General features: G+C 42.0%; 1 protein-coding gene across 2 annotated transcripts in view; it reads left to right on the top strand.

Moving 5' to 3' along the window:
- Positions 1 to 727: 727 nt before the first annotated feature.
- Positions 728 to 5550, top strand: part of evi5l (ecotropic viral integration site 5 like) — a 32933-nt gene continuing 28110 nt past the window's right edge. For both annotated transcript variants that reach the window (XM_058641395.1, XM_058641394.1), the window contains exon 1: positions 728 to 1292. The gene's annotated coding sequence lies outside the window, so the exon portion shown is untranslated. The remainder of the gene's footprint in view (positions 1293 to 5550) is intronic.

Genomic DNA, 5550 nt, shown 5'->3' with positions numbered 1-5550 from the left:
CATAAAAACTATTGAAACTTGGCATGGAGGTCAGGTGTGGCGAAAATGCGATATTGTCATAGTGCTCGCACCCATGTGTCGCAGCAGGGCTCTATAGCGTCCCCTGAGGTGAAACGTGGATGGAGCAAGCCTTTAGTTGCACCAAAGTTCACGAAACAAATCAATTGTATGTTTTATAAGCAGTGACATTGGGCTTTCATACATTTGAGAAAGTTATTATAACCATTTTTAAACTTGTTTTGTGTGTGTGTGGCTCAGAAGCAGTGCCAGGGCCCAGTAGTGAGTAAGAGTAGTGAGACTAAATGACCTCTGGAGTTGGGCAAAAGGAAAGACGTAGATATATCGGTATCATATATATCAGCAAAAAGTCCTATATCATGTAAAATAATGCATTTTCTGACCATCTGTACTTCAATACGTTAGACAGCAGTGAAGAGACAAATAACAGATTAATGCAGGAAACATTTTAAGCAGAAATTAAGTCATTAAGTCCAGTCAAGCCAAAATATTTCTTGAGGGTAAAGGGTAAAACTTAGCCTTCTTCCTTTCTTTCCTTTCTTTCTTTTCTTTCTTTTCTTTCTTTTTCTTCCTTTCTTCCTTTCTTCCCTTTTTTCCTTCCTTTCTATTAAAAATACTGCCCTTGATTAATTTGGTATAATCAGTCACAAGACATGAACTGAAACTACTCACACAATTAATCATTTATTTGTCACACTCAGATAAATCCGTCAAACGCCGCTGTGTCACACCTGCGGGCTCCGCCTCCACGCGGAATAAAGCTCTACGCTCATTGGCTCAGCTTGTTGTCCTTCCACGGAGAATGCCGGCGTTCTGGCAAGCCATTGGTTAGTGACATGTCAATCACGTTTGGTTCTGCGATGTGATTGGCTCGCCCCACCTCGTGCTCAGCAGCAGCTAGGCACAGAACGACAGCCATTCCGTGTCATCTCCTTCTCCTGACTGATGCTGCCACTGTCTAAACCCTGTTGAACCGCAGGCTCCGTCGCGCGGCTGTCATGGTGATTTTAGCGGACGTCTGCGGAAACCTTGTCCTCCTCTAAGTCACTCTCTCGAGCCTCCACGGGCAGAGGCTCGGGAGCGACGGTGGTGGTGGTGGTGCGGCGCTGCCTCCCGTTTGAACAGCGGCAGGAGGATGGCATTGCCTCTGTGTGTGTGTGTGTTTGTGCTCGGTCTGTGGAGATTTTAATTAGCCGCTAACACACGCTTAGACATTTACGACTGGCAAAACCGTGACGACCGAAGCACCGCGACGATTATGTAAAAGGATTCAAGTAAGTCTTTTACCTATGGTTTCATTTGTCGATGTCCAGTGTTTGTTTTTGTTTTTTCAAATGTGATATCAATGTCCCTGCCTGGAGTCTGTCTACTGACGGACCCGCGAGCTTATTACTTAATAACAATTAAAAAATAAACAGGCCTCTCGAAGCCCGATTTATGTGAGTGTAATTCCAGCGGAGACACGGTCAAGTCATCAGCTTGTAGACTGTATTTATTGCTGTGAAACAGCAATGCTGCTGCTCCTGCTGAAGATGATGATGACGATGATGATGATAATTGCCATGTTTCCATAGCGTCCTCCTCCCGTTTATAATTTTGTTACACAACCGTATTGTTATGGCAGGCATGTTATGCATTTGGAGACATGAAAACTAGTCAAATAAAATCATTAACGGAGGGGGGGGGGGATGGTGTGTCATTTTGGCCACAGATGTTGAGCCATGAGTCGACTGCAGAGCATGGAGGCCTGTTGTTGAGGCATCGTCCTCAGGCCGGCTCTGACTGAGCACCATAATGACATTTTTCTTAAAAAAGGCCCTTCAGGTATGAGAACAGGGTCAGACATTACAATAGTCACAGTCCCATCATTGACACTATAGCTGTTTTTTTTAGCAGCTGTTGATGAATGGCTGTGTGAGTTCTTGTATGGGTATCTTTTTGAGGATGACAAAACACTTAAAAACCTAAGGAGTAAGGACATTTTGGGAAAGTGAGTATATTTTGGCTGGTCCTCGTGTTCTGTCACCCCTTAAAATGGCCTTTTGGGATGTTAAGGCTTGGATTTAGGGTTAGGGTTAGGCACTTAGTTGGGATAATTAAGGTTAGGGTAAGGGGCTAAGGAATGCAAAATCGAGCTAGTCTTAGTCAGAATAACACACCTGAATGATGTGATTCATAGTCCGATTACTCCTGCATGTATAAACTTGATCAGACTGGAGTTGGACTTGGCGTTGTGCACATGCACCAAAATTTCCTCCCTGGACCCCGGAAGTAGAAGGAGAAACTGCAGTATTGTTCTTCTTCTTTGGACAACACAGCAACCGTAAGAGCCATGCTTGATCTCATTTGTGTCATGATTCACATGTACAGCAGGTACGAAATATACAGAACATACACGGCCAGTAAATCGATTTTCTCCTCGGTATTCTCGGTCACTGCAAGTTGTCCGATTGCCTGACCCGGTCGAGCTATGGCCGCAGTTAGACTAAGCTGTGCATGTAAATGTACTGCATTAGTGTCCTCACTATGAATGCTGCACAAATGTGTGTTTGTGTGTGAAAGAGACAGAGAAGGCATGAGTATAAAGGTATCATGTCAAGACTATCCTTACCCAAGAAATTGCACTTTATCATATCACTATAGTAATTATAAGCAAGTAGCAATGTAAGGGTGATTTTATTTTATTTTTTTTTGGATTCGGAAAAACAGGTGCAAATACAGACACATGTCCAGCTGAATATCCACATTTGTGCACTGGGGTGGGTCAGAATATTGGCGCTCTAAGGTAAACGGTCTCTGCCAGTTTCACTTGCTGGACGGCACTACTTCATGTCTCCTCTTGGTGGCGCTGCTTTAATGAATGAGGGAAACTTGGGTGGAGGTTACCTGGCAGAAGAAGAGGGAGTTTACAGCGGGGTAATGACCCGTAATGCCTCATCCACGTTCAATACATAGACTTTATGCACTTTGTTCTCTATGTTGTGAATGAATAGAGAAATCCTGCACTTTTAACTTATCATGGACGTTTGGTTTTCTTCAGATAGACAGATATCATGATGTATCGCGATATGATGTCTTGCAATGTATTGATTATCGCAGAATTGCATGGTGATATTATTGGTACTGTGAACCATGTATCATATCATATCGTGAGGTACCCTGTGATTCCCACCACTATTGTGCATATTTCCTAAAAGCTTTACAGATATACATATACAGATGAACTACAGTTACTAATTAGGGATGAGCTGATATGCTACTTGTTATTGGTATCCGTCCGAAACTGGCTAAAATCAGTGGCTCCGATTTTGGAAAAAGAAGAACAGAAAATCTAATATGGGCCACATCACAAATCGCAAATGTTTCTGGAAGCATAGGCGACGAGAGAGACACCCTCCACTACTGTCATGTGACGATGATGTGAGTGAATGAGGACAGCAAATGTGTCAATATCGGTACATATTCAAGGCTGTGATGTCTGTTTATGTACAGGGCAAAAATAAGTAGTTTCTGTAACTAATTATATTAATTATTCAAGTATTCAGAATATTGTAACCATTAAAGTTAAAAATTGTCCCAAGTAATGGTCTGTCACAAACAATAACTTCACTTACTGACACTTCAGCACCTCCTCCAGACTTTTGTTTATGGTCTTGGGGAAAATATGGCTGGTGACAGGAGACAGTGACCAATCACTACGATTATGCAGCATACAGCTCCCCGCGGTAGAGGGTTCGCTATTCCATCATTGACAGTGACCTCCTACTTAGCAAAGCAACATTTTTTTAAAAAGGGGTCTAAAAGAGATAACAAATGCAAGAAAATATTTGTCTATTTCAGCGGAGAATTTCAGAGATCGAGAGATTGCCTCGGATAATCTGGCATGTAAGAAACTATTGCATCAGTCCAAGTAGTATTTTAATAACCTTCTTCATTGGTGTTTTATGGCAGATGGAATCTGTAATTTTGCTTCACTATCTCCTTTAATCATCCTTGACTGTAACCTGTAAATAAACACTATTTTTCTAGTAACCTACCCACTATTGCTTTAACTAAGCAGTATTTTATTCATCCCGTTGTTTTTGTTAAATCCATTCAAGGAGAGTGCAGTTTTCAAAATGCTTGACCACTTCTTAAGATCAAAAAATGTACTACTCTAAACCTTGGAGACCAATACTGAAAAACACTGGTGTAACTGTGTCTGTGTTTTAAATGTAGGCCAGGCACATATCATTTTTTACCTCCCCAGTGGATAAAACATGGACAACAGACATAGTTTTCTGTGCTATGACGTTAAAGGATTAAAGATCCTGCTGATTACTTATGAAATAAAAAAAAGCCCCTACAGGAGTGGGAATTCACGTGTTTCATTATCTTATTCTGTTGATTGTAGGTAAGGCTTAAATACCACCTGACTAAGGACATGTATTACTGAATACTGGTTTCATCTGCTCTTTGTGCGAGTTACAATGAGAGTGCCTTTGGGCTTATCTCTGAAAACCGCACACCATCTCACACACTTCACTTTCAAGGAAACAAGTATCTGATTCTCGCTTCCTGCAGGTGACCTTGTTTCCAGGTGCTGCAGCCTTGGAACTTTCTTTATCCAATCCCGCAATCTCGCTCACAAACACAAAAGACTGCACACTTAATCTGTGATGTGTGAGAACAGCCCAGCCCATTCTTGCTAACCTCTTCTCCTGCTCTCACTTTTCCATGTTGTTCATCTGTGGGACAGAGTAAAAGCTTAGCAGGTTCTGGACAGTGTCATCGGGATAAGCAGTCTGTGTGTGTGTGTGTGTATGAGCATTTTCATATGTGCATGTGTGTGTAGCCTTCCCCCTGCAAGGACAGGAGAACGGAAGAAGGGATATTATCGTAGAGCCTCTTCTTCCTGGTCTGCTGCAGTCCAGATTTATTAAAGTCTGCCATAGCAACATCGGTGTCAAACTGCAGCCACGTGTTCATTTCACAGCAGTGGTGGACTGACTTATTTCCCCTCACACCTACTAAAAGTTAGAAGTTGTCTGAATAAATGTGATACTGATTGCATTTCCTTTGCTATCTACGTGTGGCTTTTTGTCTGCATGGTGATATGTGTTGTTAGTAAATACACCTTCAACACAGTGTTGCCTGTGGTGCTGGACATTATTTTCTTATTTTGAATATTAATGCATCTGGTATTTTGCAGTTTTATCATAATGAGGGTGATTTCCTGGAGCACAGGGTGGCAATTAAGTTACATTTACACACATTTTACACAAATTATTGAACCTGTCAGTGTAGCTTTCACACCAGCAAGGAAATTGTACTGAGCGCTAGTGCCAGGTACGCATCAATCAGGAAGAGTTTGGTGACGACATGACATTGAAAATAAGCAAATATGCACAGGACCTTCCCTAAATCCTGCACATTGTCTGAAGACATCCGGAAATCTGGCCTGAAGCGGTTAATTCAATGGTAACAGTCGAAGCTCCTGAACCAAGCAAGCTCTGGTCTGTTCAGTATTTTCATTTTACTAAATGACTGTGC

Source organism: Solea solea, chromosome 10, assembly GCF_958295425.1.
Source record: "Solea solea chromosome 10, fSolSol10.1, whole genome shotgun sequence".
In the NCBI taxonomy this organism is placed as follows: domain Eukaryota; kingdom Metazoa; phylum Chordata; class Actinopteri; order Pleuronectiformes; family Soleidae; genus Solea; species Solea solea.
The sequence above is the reverse complement of the archived record's forward strand: the minus strand, read 5'-3'. Positions and strand labels throughout refer to the sequence as shown.